Below are 15,471 nucleotides of genomic sequence, written 5' to 3'. Positions count from 1 at the left end.
AGCGACATAGCCATTATGCCAACTGCTGGTCCCAGATTCTGGGCATGTATTTTTTGGGGGGAGAGGTTTTTGCTATAGAACACGTGTGCTCACCAGAAAGAGAGAGGAAAAGAGACAGAAAGTGAGAAATCACCCACCAGGGGGATGGCCATGCCACAGTCCCTTCTCCTCAATTTTCCTCTCAAGATCTTGGGCATACACGCACATGCACCTGGAGTGAGTTTAAGCCACTGGGTCCAGGATTCAAACCACGGTCGACTACATGGAATTTCAGTGTCATAACCATTACACTAACTGCTGGTCCCATGCACATGTTTTACTGGTACATGAGATTTGTTCTAATCAGCTCTGGTAAGACACACATAGAAATGACTCTCCTGCATAGTTCTCTAGAAACAAGAGGCACACCATACCATGCAGAGCCATGTGCAGAAGCACCAGGGCCAGTCAGGAAGCAGAGAGGGTGAGAGTAAAATGTAGGCAACAGCCATTATTGTGAGTTCCACAGGAAGGACAGGTGAGACAAGTAAGCAGGAATAGAACTGGCCAGTTGAAATCATCTTAGCAGGCTCTGGGGTAGTAGGGCTGTCCCTAGTTGTCTGGTACCTGACCCTGGGGTGATTAACACAGGGAGATACTGGACCAGAGTGTGAGAGCCTAATGGCGAGGTGATTGGGGTGGGAGTGAGATGTACGTTGGGCAAGGTGTGGCTTAGGATTGGTCGGTTTTTATATGAAAGGTACATTCAAAGCTGGTTGTTCAACTGTAGCAAGTGACCTGCCTTGGGTGGGGCAGTCCCTCCAGCATCAACAGGCCCAGGTGCCAAAGTATCAAAACAGAGAAAAATAAAAGACACGATTGATACAAGTCCTGAATTCCCTTTTCTCTATAATGGGGATAGCACTGTGGTGTCGGATTATTTTGAGGAGTAAATACTATCTCAGTAAGTGCAAGCTTCTCCAAGATATTCTAGAACCACATAGATTTAAAGCTGTTGGGCCAAGTCATAGACAGTAGGATTTTGATTCAAGAACCTGCTCCAAGCCAGTCTGTATCCCTACCATTCCACTGGCACCATGCTTTTCATATCACCCAATGATCTCCACATTGCCAAATCCAACAAGCAATTCTCAGTTCTCATGTGATTGAAACTTCCTGTGGCATTTTTCACTTTGAACACTCTGTAAAAGACTTCCGAGACCAATACTTTCAATTCCCACTTATCCTCTTTGGCTACTTTTTTGTAGTCTCTTCTAAAATGTATTTAACTTACAACAGGCTTCTCAAAATTACCAAATTGGGCTAAATGTGGTATATGTGGCATTCTGTGGCACAGCAGTAACATGCTACTCCAGAGAAGCCATATACTACATAGAGATCATGGTTTGAATACTTGGTCCAATCAGCCTGAAACACATCAGGCACACACCCAAGTGCCTAGTACACAATAGGCTGGAGGACTGGAGGAAGAGGATCATGGTGTGACTAGAACCTGAGGAGGGTGCTAATTTTTTCTCTCTTTCTCCCTCTCTCTGGTACACACATTCTATCATGAATAAAGAAAGAAATTAAAGCTGTTTAAAATTGAATTCTTGATTATTCCCATCCAAATCTTTCTACCAGACATCATCTTAGTAAAGGAGAATCTCTCCAACCAAAATCCTTGGCATCATCCTTGACTCCTCTCTTTCTCTCATATCCACATCCAACCCATCAGAAAATTTTGTCCACTCCTATCATCAAAAATATATCTCTACAGCAGGATTCCCTAACCCCAGTACTACTGATAAGCCAATACTTCTTTGCTGAGTGTGTGTGCGGAGGTGGGGGACGGGGGTCTCTTCTGTGCACTCTGGGATATTTAGAAGCATTTCTAGCCTCTTACCACTAGATTTCCGTATCAATTCTCCCAAGTTGTGACTATCAAAAACATCTCCAGACACTACCAAATGCTCCTGGGAGCAGGGTCAAAATTAACCTGGTTGAGAACCACTGCCCTAAACTAATCACTTCTCACCATCTCTACCCAAGTCCAAGCTACCATTAGCTTTTCCCTGCAATAGAGTAACAGTCCTGCTCCCACCTCCATCTTCTTGAAGTTTATTCTCAAAAGAACATCCACCAATCCTTTAAAAAAAAAAGTCAAATCATGTCACTCCCCTGCTTAAAACTCTCTGAACACTTCTTACCAGAAATAAAAAAAAAAAAATCCTGGTGTTCTTATCATGGATTAGAAGGCCCTACAAGGCCCCTAACTACTTCTCAGACCTTATCCCCTGCCACTATCTCCCTCCCTCCCTTCATGATGACTTCATTGCTGACCCTCCAGCACAACAAGCAGGTCCTGAGCATAGACCCTTTGAACCTGTTCTCCTCTCTTCCAGGCATGCTCTTGCCCACTGGTTCAGATGACTCATTCACTATATTCGTGTCTCAGCCTAAATGCTGCATCCTAGGAGAGGCCTTTCCTAACTAGAACAGCACCCTAGGCACTACCCGCATTTTTTTTTCCCTTCAATGGCCTTAACACAACCTAATACCACATATTCGTTTATTGTCTGTCTTCTCTATGAGGATGTCAGCTTCATTACTGCAGGGACTTCGTCTTGTTTACCAGTGCATCCCCAGCACTGAGAATAGTGCTATATGCAGAACATAGCACATGGTGGGTGTTAAATAAAAATGTGTTGAATATATGTGGTCTGAGGCCTAAAATTTAGGTCCAGTATTATGTGCCATTTTGATACCTGGTAAAAGTAAGAGGGCTTCAAATGCCCTAACCACAAGTTATCTTCACCATTCTGCTCCTGTGGATAAGGTCCCCCAGCCAAACAATCGTCTTTATCAACAGTACCAGGCACTGTTTTTGCTTATACATGAGTAGCGAGTTTCTGTTCTCTGCCAGTCAGAGAGGAATTATTTAGACAAGGGTAAATTTACTTTACAAGCCAAGTGATATATAGCGATTGAATGTATAAAATATATTTTAAAAACATCCTTCCAGGGAACAAGAGCACCCCACCCTCTTGATAGTACAAAGCCTGCCTCCCACAGCCCTGCTGGTTCACTTTGGTCACAAGTGCAACCTCCAAGTGTCCCTGCACGGCATGTAATGTCCTCTTCCCCAGGCTGTGTGTATATGTGACTAATAAACTGCTGTCAATCTCAACTGCTCAGCATCAGATGTCATGTGGTATTCCCATAACCCTCAGGCACAAATCTCTCCCTCATCAATGCAATGAATAGGAGGCAAGTAAAACAATGTATGAATAAACACAGAAATCCTTTCACAATCAAAGCCGATCACATATAAGACTTTATTACTTCCTTCCTTCCACCAAATAAATATCACCCAATCCCTTTAGTGCCCTCCCAGGCCTTGACTCCCCAAACCTCCACATCCTCATACACTGCCTATATGTTCATCTCATATTGCCCTGCAATGTGGGGCCTGCAAATGAGCACAGGAACTTCATCCCAGAAGTGGTCTGACCACTGAAATGAAAATGGCACAGGTTCTAGAGTTAGATTGAGGAGCCAAGTGGAGTTCCATAACTTCCATTCTGAGTCACCCTGGCCAGCTTATCTCATCTCTTGGAGTCTCAGTTTCCTCATTCGGAAAATGGAAATAGCAAGTTCCTCATAAGATTTTTGTGAAGCCCAATTGAGAGCACATGTGAATGGAACCCAGTCCAGAGTTGATACTCAATAAGCAGTCGTTATGATTACCACAATCAAATCAGAAAAGACAAATGGTACTTAAGTGTAAACCAAGGCTGGGGGTGAAGGATGGGCTAAGAGGGAGTGGAGAGTGAGCACAGCCAGCCTATACTTCCAAATGGGAACTCTTTTACTAATGTTTCCTCTGCAGAGAGAGTGCTTCTGCTAAGCCCCCTCCCAGCTCCACAGACAGTGAACACATTGTCAAGCTCCAAACCAGGAGTCCAATTATTAAAGTCACATGATCTCTGTTTTATGATTCTGCTGATGAGACAGAAAAAAGTTGTTGTTTTTAAAAATTATGATGAAATGGTCATGACGTGGAAAAAGGACCTAATCTGCTAAAATTCATTATGGAAGCAAGGGGAGAAGGTACAAAAATAGAAATTGCTACACATCTGACTTCAGGGGTATTTTTAAGTCTCCTTAGAAACAGTCTCCCTGTGGGAATATTCATATCTAGGACTGATTATTTCATAAATGTCTTTAATCTGATCCTGAAAAAAAAAAAAAACTGTTGTCACTAACACCAGTAGTTTTTTTTGGCAATGAAAAGATGTTCAGTTCTTTTTTCAGCTTGCGAATTTATGGATTTGTAGTGTTCCACTTGCCATTCATTTAAAAAATAATTAAGAATGAAAACTAATTTATCCCTTTGGGGAAGTGCCAATATAATCTGGAGAAGTTCTTAGGTTTGTGATGCAGTTCCATAGTCTTTCACTGAATGTGAGGTAAATCAGTTAGGCAAACATGGGTGGGCACCTGCTTGATGCCAGGCTCTAGGAAGAGGAGATGCTATGAATCAAGATGCATGGCTGACATTCACACCACTGCTACAGGCTCAAAGCCTAGGAAAAAGGTAGTCTACTAAGTGGAAAGATAGTGGTGGAGGGTAATAAAAGTTCAGAGTGCTTGGACTAGTCCCAGAACTCTTGGTCCAGTCTATGTCTACCTGCTCCAGCTTACCCACATGCCATATCTTACATGCTCCTTTCGCCCCTGCTAGTGCCTGAATTCCTTGTGCCTGGGCTTCCTCATCTGTTCACACAGGCAATGGACTGGCCTTACATGAGTCACCTCATCCCTACAAACCTCTGATTCCTCAGTCAAATTATATACCTTATATGGCAGGCCACACTTCCACAGTCAGCCATGGCTGGAATGGCATCAATTGTTTACAACTGTCTGTGGCAGCTTTTGCACTACAGGTGAAGTAATTGGAACACAGACTGGCCCATAATGCCTAAAATATTTACTATCTCTTTCTTTACAAAAAAAGTTTGCAGATCCCTGCCCTAGAATGTCCTCCCCTCTGTTTTACTTGGGTAAGTCCTACTTATCTTTTAAAATTCAGCTCAAGACTCCTCTACTCTAGGGAACCAGCAGTTAGCATAATGGCTATGTCGCTGGACTCCCACGTAGTCGACCGTAGTTCGCGTCCCAGACCCGGTGGCTTAGAACGCACGCCGGGCGCGTGTGCGTGCATGCCCAAGATCCCGAGAGGAGAATGGAGGAGAAGGGATTGCGGCGTGACCATCCCCCCTGGAGGGTGATTTCTCGCTTTCTGTCTCTATGTCTCTGTCTGTCTGGTGAGCGCACACGCCCTATAGCGAAAACCTCTCAAAAAAAAAAAGACTCCTCCACTCTAGAATAGCGAAAACCTCTCAAAAAAAAAAAAGACTCCTCCACTCTAGAAAAACTTCCCAGACCATTTATAGCCATTAATCCAAGGAAATTTGAACCTTCCTCTTATATGCACTCCATCCTTGCTTGCAATCAATCCATGCTTCTATGAAAGCACTAATCACATTGGGTTGGAATTATCCATCTGAAACCCAAGACAGAGACTTCTCTGGGGCAGGTTCATTCATCTGTGGATCCTAAACGCCCTGCACACAGGGTTTGGGCTTGGAAATGGTACTAAACAAATCCTGTTTGAATGACTGAGGTTGGCTGGCCTGTATTTGTAATGCAGTCAGATTCTAAATCAGTCAGAATCCAACATGTTGGCACTTAACTTTTTTTTTCTTTCACTTTCTTATTTTTTTTTACATTCAATCACTGTATATCCTTACAGGATACAAAATTTCCCAAAATGAATACACTGTATATCAGTCCAGTCAGAGATATTACCATACACATTTGTGTCCCTTTTTATGGCCCATCAGTGATGCTACAACCACTGGAAGGAGCTGTTATCTAGTAGTTAGGTGTGACTGAAAAGATAGCAAGAAAGTTCGACCTGCCCCTGCTGCTTGCCAGAAAGGTTCATCCACAGACCTCAAACCCTAAAAATTATTTTCAAATCATTATTCACTCAGATATCAGCTTTGAGCACAACTTAACCAGGTGTCCATTGGCTGAGCCAAGTCCTAGGCCTTTGAGTACTCTGACCTACTTTATCCAGCTCCCTACACCCAGCTTCAGCCAATCCCCCACCCACCATGCCATGTCTTGAGTACTGCCTCAAGCACTGTAATCCAGCATGTTAATGGGCCTGACTTGACATGGCTATTTTTTCCTTGGGTATTAGTCTTATTATGAGGGACAAGGCACAGTGCCACAGGAAAAAGCACTGGACTTGGAGTCAGAAGACCCAGTCACTACTACTGGCTCCCCACTTTCTGAGAGAGCCTTAAGCCGCTCAGGTCTCAGCTTCTTTATTTATACCATCACCTGATCTAAGGAAGCAAGGCAGTCATAGGAATGAAGTGCTCTTCTATCCAGGAAGCAGTAATTTTCAAGGATATGTGCATGGTCCCCTCCTCCAAAGAAGGCATTTCAGAGTTACCAAGCATGATTTTTAAACTACATTCAGCCCTGGGAAAATCTGAAACACAGCCTTCCCCTCTTGAGAATCAGAGCTGGATAAGACATCTTTATTCACAGTGGGTAGTTCTTGTCTCTTAAAGGTCTAGGTCAGGAAAAGAGTTGAAAACCACCAATCTGTGTTACACAAATGGACGAGAGCATTGGTGTACGGCTTTCAGAAGAGACCAACAAGGAATGGGACTCCAGTGATATTTCTTAACATTTTTTTTAATGTCATGGCAAGTAGCACAAAGGGCAATCATATATGGCATATGAAAAGAAACGCAGAAGCTGCTGGTCGCCACAAGCAGCTCAAGCAAGCACTTCCAGTAGTCATGGGGACTGAGAGAAACAGTCTGCCCAATACACCTTAACCTATCTATCAGCATACTGTCAGGTTGCTGAGTTAGAGCAGGGGTTGGTAACTCCCAGACATGTGACCACCTTTCAGAAGCGAGCCAGCTGAAGCCATTTCCACCAAAATAAGGGTCAAGGTTCTACTTGTAACCATGATCCCACCGACATCCTGCACATCAAGAGTCAAAACATGTCCCACCACTTTAAAAAGTATGTCAGTCCTGCGACCATTTTCACTTTAACCTGGGACTTGATGTCAGCTTAGGACATCAGCTCAAAGGAGCTTCTTGGCTCTCTGCCCTGAATCTATCAGTCTCTCCACCTCTTAAGTTCCTTAGCCTAAACTCATAAGCATCATTCTACCCTAGCTTGTGTCCTGGCAAACGGGGACTACAATTTGTCTAGGAAGTTAAGAAACACAAGAGCATAAGAAACTCAGCATTAGAAGAAGGCTCCTCCTCAGGACCATAGATAATGCTGCTCTGGTCCTGGGCTCTAGCTTTTATTATCAGAGTTATCCTCCTTCCTTAGAGTGAGGCTCCTTCTTTGTCCTCCAAACACAGCAACTCTCTTCTTGTCTTGTCCTTTTGTATCCAAGGCTAACTATTTTCTATTTTCTCCAAGACTGGGTTCCTACCTTACTCATTCCTGATCTCTATAGCATACTCTCGGCTCTGACTAGAATCCCCTATAAGAGTTAGCATGTCCTGTTTTAGGCCTTCTGGGAAAGAAGTAAACTATTGCCTAAGTGCAGAATGAAGAAAACCATGTTTGTTATGGACACTTGAGAAAGATTTCACACCAGAGATGGGCCCTGAAATGTGAAGAGGATTTCTTGCATCTGAAAAATAGGAGAGGCAAGACCCAAGCAGCAGTAGAAAGCAAGGGGATAACGGACTCTTGTTCATGTTCACACATCTCACATTTCTTTATGAAGAGGGTGATGAATGAGAGCTCTCAAGTGTCATGGTGGCACAAATTGATTGCTCCACATACTAAGAAAAAGTCCAGATAAATTTCAGCAAGTTAAATACTGGATCCAGGAACATTCTTCTCTTTTCTGACTTTGTCCACACTGGCTTACTTTTTTAAAAATGAAGGCAAGTCCCTGATGTTCCATCTCCTCAATCCTCTGACACTTTGGAGAAGCCTACCAGTCAGTCCCTAGTCTATTCTGAAAGCCCTAAAATTAAGGATTTCATTCAGTACTTATGGAGTATGTTTTATGAGGTAGTCACTATGTTAAGGATTGGATGGGGGAACCAGCAGTTAGCGTAATGGCTATGTCACTGGACTCCCACGTAGTCGACTGCGGTTCACGTCCCAGACCCGGTGGCTTAAAACTCACACCGGGCATGTGTGCGTGCGTGCCCAAGATCCTGAGAGGAGAATGGAGGAGAAGGGATTGCGGCGTGACCATCTCCCCTGGGGGGTGATTTCTCACTTTCTGTCTCTATGTCTCTCTCTATCTGTCTGGCGAGCACACGCGCCCTATAGCAAAAATCTCTCCAAAAAAAAAAAAGAATTGGATGGATATGGAACAAATATATGACAGAAAGTATAATTTCAAATGATCAATTTAAAAACTATTTTGTATTTCTGCCTGTTTATTTTTCTAGATGAATTTTGTGAGCAATCCGTCACGTCTTATAAAGTATCCCAGTGGCTCTTTAATTGGCATGTACTGATACCATATAGTAGCGCAGGGAATACTGTAATCTTTCCCATATTTTGTTGTTTCGACTGGAGCAAAGTATCTCTCCCTTCATTTATTTAATACCTTTTATTCCTCCCATAAGAACTGTATAATTTTATTTAAATAAATATCACGTCTCAAATTAAATTAATGCACAAGTATTTTATGTATTCTGTCTCCATTGCAAATTAATTATCTTCCTCATTATATTCTTAAGTTTTGTTTTCAACTAGGAACATGTGTTAATTTGCCTTGGATTTTATGATAATGCTAAGTTCATTTTTACTGACTAGCATATGATGATACTGTATATCCTAGCTATGTAGGGTCTTTTTGGGGTATATCCCTAGTACCGATCACAATATGAGGCATACAGTTAGTGCTAGGCCTGTTGAAGAAAGGTTCAGCTTTCTTTGTTGGTGGCATTCATTAATTCCTTTTTCCTTACTAATGGCTATGGTTCAAATTTCTAGTACAATGTTAAAAAATAGTAAAATATTAGTCCTAACTTTCTCATCTATAATTTTTCATAATTTATAAGTACTTTCTCTTTTCTCCATAAAATATAATATTAGTTAGATATTACATTGAAACACATAAAAATCGTATTCATTTTCAAGCTGTGAAGCTGTCCAAGAATATTGTTTCATTTACTGGATGCTTTTTCAATATTAATTGAGACAAATAATATTTTAAATGTGTTTTAGTATTAATATGATTAATGATCATGACAATTTTAATTGTATCATCTTACCCTATGCTCCTGGAGTAAATCTCACTTAGAGGTAAATATTTAAGTGGAATTATGTCCAATTTATAATCATTTAATAAATTATGAATATCCATAAGTAAGGCTGGTCAATAATTTTCTTTCTTTGTACATTTTATTGATGTTAGGATTTAAGTAACAGTTGTTCAAAATATAAATTAGAAATTGGGTAAACTATCAATAGTATTGGTTCAACATTCAAAAATAATTTATGAGAGAAAGTTTTTACTCTGGTAAAAAGTGTAGCATACTGAAAGATTATGAATTTTGTAGCCAGACAGATCCAGAAAAGCAAAGCAGAAGGCTGGCTTCAAATTCTAACTCTATCACTTACTTGCTGTGTGACTCAGACAACTCAATTAACTGTTATAGTTCTATTATATCAGCTGTAAACTCCTTCTAGGATACCAGGGGACTTCCAAAAGTTTGAGGAAAAATGGTATCAATGTACAACTTTATTTTGGTACAAAAATAAAACTTAAATTGGGTCAGCTTGTAACCTGGTTGTTAAAGTGGCTGGACCCCACTTGACTGACTGAACGGTTCTAGTCTCAGACCAGGCAACTTGAGAAACTCGCCAGGTGCATGTGCATGTGTGCTCAAAATCCTGAAAGGAGGAAGAAATGGAGGAGAAGGGATTGTGGTGTGGCCATCTCCTGTGGCAGGGAGTGTGCTTTCTCACTTTCCCTTTTCTCTCTCTCTTTCATTCCCATGCGTGCACACACACTCTGCCAAAATGTGCAAAAGGTAAAAAAAAAATAAATCCATGCATAGATTTTTTTCCTAAGATGCATTTCTATAAACTCTTTGAAGACTCCCCACATATAATTGTTGTATGGATTAGAATTTATAGATACAGTGTGACTGTATAAAGAATTTAGTTCACAATAAACAGACAAAATTATTAACATTGCTCTAAAACTTTGGGGTCTTTCTATTAATATATTTGGGACAAATACCCCTGGTTTGTGTGAGTTTCGTGGTACAATTTTTCTTTTTTTTTTTTGGAGAGGTTCTTTTTTGCTATAGGCCAGACAGACAGAGAGAGACAGAGAGACAGAAAGCGAGAAATCACCCCCCAGGGGGGATGGTCACGCCACAATCCCTTCTCCATTCTCCTCTCAGGATCTTGGGCACGCACGCACACGCACCCGGCGTGAGTTTAAGTCACCGGGTCCGAGACGTGAACCGCGATCGACTACGTGGGAGTCTAGCGACATAGCCAATACACTAACTGCTGGTTCCCGTGGTACAATTTTTCTTATTTCTTCTTCTGTTATCAGTTTATTCATGTTTTCTATTTAATCTTGCTTGAGTTTTTATATTTTGTAATTTTCAGGGAGTCATTCATTACTACTCTGATTTATCTGATGACTAGCATACAGTGGAGGGTACATTTCTCCACATATTTCTAAATCTTTTGCATTTGTTCAGTCTCCTGTCTCATTCCTTATTTAACAAATTTGTGTTTTCACTTTCTTTTTAAGTTAGGCAAGTAGCTGTTCAGGTTTTTCAAAAATCGACTGTAAGGTTTACCAGTTTTTTTCTCCAGTTTATGTATTTCTGCTTTTAGGCTTATTACTTCCTTTGCTCACCATTTTTTGCTTCTGACATTGCTCCTATTTGAAGACATCTAGGTGCAAGCTTAATTCATTATGTTTTGCCTTTCTTTGTGATCAATATAAACACCTAGAGTAATGCACTTTCCCCTAAACACCACTTTGGCAAAAGCCCACAGTATTTTGTTTTGCTCATATTCATGTTCGTTTTGCTTATTAAAAAGTCTGGGTTATTAGACACTATATTTCTCTCAGAATCAAGGTGTTATTTAAAAGACTGTATTGTTATTTTCCCTTATTTATCTCTCATTTCATTACAGCTTCATAAAATGCTCTTTTAGTACTTTAGTCTTTTTATATTTACAAAGGATACATCTAAGTCCAAGCATATCATTAATTTTTATGAATGATCTGCATGCATTTATGAAGAAATTTTATCCCTTCCTTAAAAATAAATAATGTGATTAGTTTGAAATTTATGCTGTTGTTTTTAATTAAAATAAAAGCAAGAGGACTCTGAAAAATGTGTATTTTCTATTTTTGATTCTAATCTTAATTATGGGAATTCTTCCAAAGGAAAATCAGATGTTGTTATTTTCTTAATGTTGCCACTTAACACAAGAATGACAGTTAGTTTAAGCAAAATATTTGAATATGTTAATTTTAACCAAATGTAATAATTCATGGTATTTAAACGCAGAAACAGTGAGATCTCATTTTAGTAGAATCAAAGTACACCAGTGTTGCAATATGCATCTCTTCTAGATAAATAAACTGGTCAGGAAAAAACGTTCACATACAAATTTACTTGCACTTTCCATATATATCCACTGAGTACTGATAGAGCAAAAGTACAAAAAAGGTTTCAGTGGCCAAATAAATCTGGGACATGCTAGGTTACACCAGCATTCGAGGTTACACCAGATTCTTTATATACTAATATTGATTACAAATCTCTGAAAAAAGGATGTAAATTCCTGGTATCTGACCATGGAACCCTTCATTGTTTCAGCCAGTTGAAGAACTAGGATTTTCCTAGAATATTTGGTTTGGGAAATACTATTGGTAAGTAATAAAGGCAGCCCTCCACAAGTAGGGCTGCCTGGCCTTAGAAAACATGAATCTGCCCCTAGTGAAGTCAAGTTGGGATTAGTTCCTGTAGGACCAAGAGAAAAAAAAAAAATCTCACCAGAAGACAAGCAAAGCAAATGCAAAGGATGTGCAGGGACAGGTAGTGAGGAATGCCCTGATGACTACTGTACAGATTACAGCGTGTCCATCCCTTAGAGGCCAAAGGAGAGACTATCCTTGGCCAAACTGAGCTTTAGCTAGTAGAGAAAGAAAGATAACTGCATATTATAAGAAATGCATTCCTTCTTTGCAACTGTAGGGTCCCCCTCTATATCTCCTCATCACTGTCACCTCAGGCCTCCTGAGCACTTTCTCACATCATCACTGGAGGGTTCATCTTACATGATGATTCCTTCAAAGTCCAACCATCTCAGCCTAAAATCTCTCCATCTCAAGGAGAGATTTCAAACTCTCCTTGAAAGCAGAAACCACTCCTATTTACTTTGGAGGCCCCAATTACAACAGCAGAGTAGTTTAGGATATAGTTTTCAACCCACGTTTATGAATGAGTAGAATCATTGAACACTTTTAAGGGAAGGAGTTAAATGTAAAATTATTTAGAAGAGCATGTTAAACGTTAAAGGTATATATTGTCTCCTCCTCCTGATTCACATTGTTAACTTTTTCATTTTTTTTTTGCCAGAGAGTGTATGTGCACCAGAGAGAGAGAGAGAGAGAGAGAGAGAGAGAGAAGAAAGCAAACGCAATGGGGCATGGTCATGCCACAATCCTTTTTTCTCCATTTCTCCTTGCAATTCTGGGAACATGCACAAACACATGCCTGGAGTGTTTTTCTTTTTTTTTAATTAATTTAATGTTTATACATTCAATTACCAAGCATCGTTACAGTATACCAAATGAATTTTTCTGGAGTGTTTTTCAAGCCACTGGGTCTAGGACTCGAGCCATGCAGTCAGCCAAGTGAGGTCTAGCTACCTTAGTAGCTTAAGTACCACACCAAAGGCTGGCCCCACATAGCTAACTTCTAATTGCCCTTCAAGATTTACTCACAGGTTAACTCCTCCACAAAGTTCTTCCAGTCCCCAAGGGCTAGGGTAAATACTCCTAAGGCTATCCCAGTCCTGCACTGATCTCACTCACTGCATTGTAATTCATGCTTAACTGTGAGCTTTCCAAAGCGCAGAGGGTGTGTCTTACGTGTGCCAGGATATCAAAGCCACTCCCAGGTTTGATGATTCACTGAGAGACTCACAGGATTCACTGTTACACTCTCAACTAGGATTTAATACAACAAAATGATGCAAAGCAAAATCAACAAAAGGAAAAAGTACATAGGGTGAAATCCAGGGGAAACAGGGAGCAAGTTTCCAAGGGCCTTCTCCTGGTGAAGTCACACAAAACACACTTAATTCCCACAGCAAGGAGGTATGGCAACAAATGTTATCTGCCAGGGAGGTTGGTGAGACTCAATGCCAAACGTGTTTGATGGGAGGTGAGGGAGGAGGTTGCTGGTCATGAAGGTACTTTCTAACCTGACATACCAAAATTCTAAACTTCCCAAAGGAAAGCTGGTATGCTGCATACAATGATGTGCTATGTGGCAGCCAAAAACAACCATGTAAGTAGACCTCTGAAAAGACAGCAGTCAGGCCTCCTATCTTAACTCTTTTCTGCTTGATCTATAGCACCTGATACTGAGCCTGGCACAGAATAAGCATTCAGGAAATGTGTGAACAACGACTAGATGAATGCCAGGCCTGTAGATAGGCCAATCACCTATGCTATCCCATGACTATTCACAACCACCCTGTAACATAAACAGAAACATTTTTATTCTAATTGTTGACAGTAACAGGCTCAGAAAGGTTAAACAAGTCCAGAGTCACAGATGGTAAAACAGGAAAGCTAAGATTTGATCCTATGGGTACCTTATGTAGATCTCATTTTGCATTTAATCATAATTACCTATTCAGGAGCATTATATAAGCAGCAAAGTAGTAGAAACTGCATGGTTAGACAAATACACAAATAAGCTACTGATTTACCTTATATATACCAAAGAAGTTTCCAAACATTCTCAAGAGGCATCATATGACATCTTATACTAAGATGCCACATCCTCTTCTGAGTTCCATCTCACTATGTATTAATCTCAGAAAACATCACGGTCTCTCTTGCCACTGGGACTTTGCACATTCTATTTCCTCTTAGAATGTCACTCCCCTGTCCTGGTTGAAACTTATTTGCCCTGCAGCCTGGACACTATCTCTCATGGAATGCTTTCCCTGATTCCTCATCCTCCAGTTACAGACTGCTCCACCATTTAGTACTTGTGTATGTGCCAGACGCACAACCACACTCATTATGGCTAAGCTGCCAAAAGCTCACCAGATTTCCCTTGTGACCAGGCCTAAGGTTGGGAGCTAGAAACAGTCAAAGCACCTAAGTGCTCAGGCCCTAGGTGAGGAGCATTGATCTTTGCCAACATTTATGTCACAAAAACATTTTTTATTGTGTCAGTCCTAGTACCTGTGGAGCTTTGAGACTGCAACAGTGGGCCACACCCCATTCAAGGACAAATCTAATGAGATGGGCGTTGTATGTGTGTGTGTGTCTAGGGAAAACATTTCCAATCACCAGGAAGCAATGTTTACATTTCCAGTTCAAGTTCTCTGTCTTATATTCACTTCTTAACTTGCTGTCTGCAAGGATGGTGATTTGGCCTTGTTTGCCTTGTGTATGTAGGGCTTAGCCAGAGCAGGTACTGCATATAAGAAGTAAAATTTCTCTTGCTCCCATCTCCTCAGGTTGATTAGGCACTCTCTTCTATCAATGCAAAATTAAAAGGACCCAATGGAATCAATATCAACAATAATAATGATAGCAGTCACCATCTATTTAAGCACTTAACTGGGTGCATCAGGCACTGTGCTAACGAAGTGTGTTACATGGATCATCTCATTTATTCTTCATGATAGCCCTGTGAGGTAGATGTCCTTATTAGCCCCACACTGCTGATGGGAAAACTGAGGGTTAGAGGGGCTAAGTAATTTTCATAGGCCTGAACACCCACTAAGTGATAAAGCTAAGATTAAAACCCACTTCTGTTCGACTACAAAGCTCACATTCTTAACCACAGTACACACTACCTTAGAGAAACTAGTGAGGAAGTAGAAACCAAAGAAGCAAGGCAGTGGGATTTAACCACTTGGCTCCTCCCTCTCAACTAAGGGGGTCTTTCTGTACCAAGGACAAAATAGTATGGTCACAGTGGACCCACCCTGGGCTTAAAGAACAGATCTGTGACCCATAGCCTATCAGTCATTTTCACATGAACAGTGTCCTCCATAGAGACAAAAGTGCCCAGAAGCTTGAGGCAGCTGCTATGTCTTAGAGACATACAGTTCAGGGAACAACAGCACAGGCTGGGACAGATCACATAGCCCAGGCCTCAAAATGCTCTGGCT

This window comes from Tupaia chinensis, unplaced genomic scaffold (genome assembly GCF_000334495.1).
Source record: "Tupaia chinensis unplaced genomic scaffold, TupChi_1.0 Scaffold000706_1, whole genome shotgun sequence".
NCBI classification, from domain to species: domain Eukaryota; kingdom Metazoa; phylum Chordata; class Mammalia; order Scandentia; family Tupaiidae; genus Tupaia; species Tupaia belangeri.
This window is presented reverse-complemented; position numbering follows the sequence as displayed.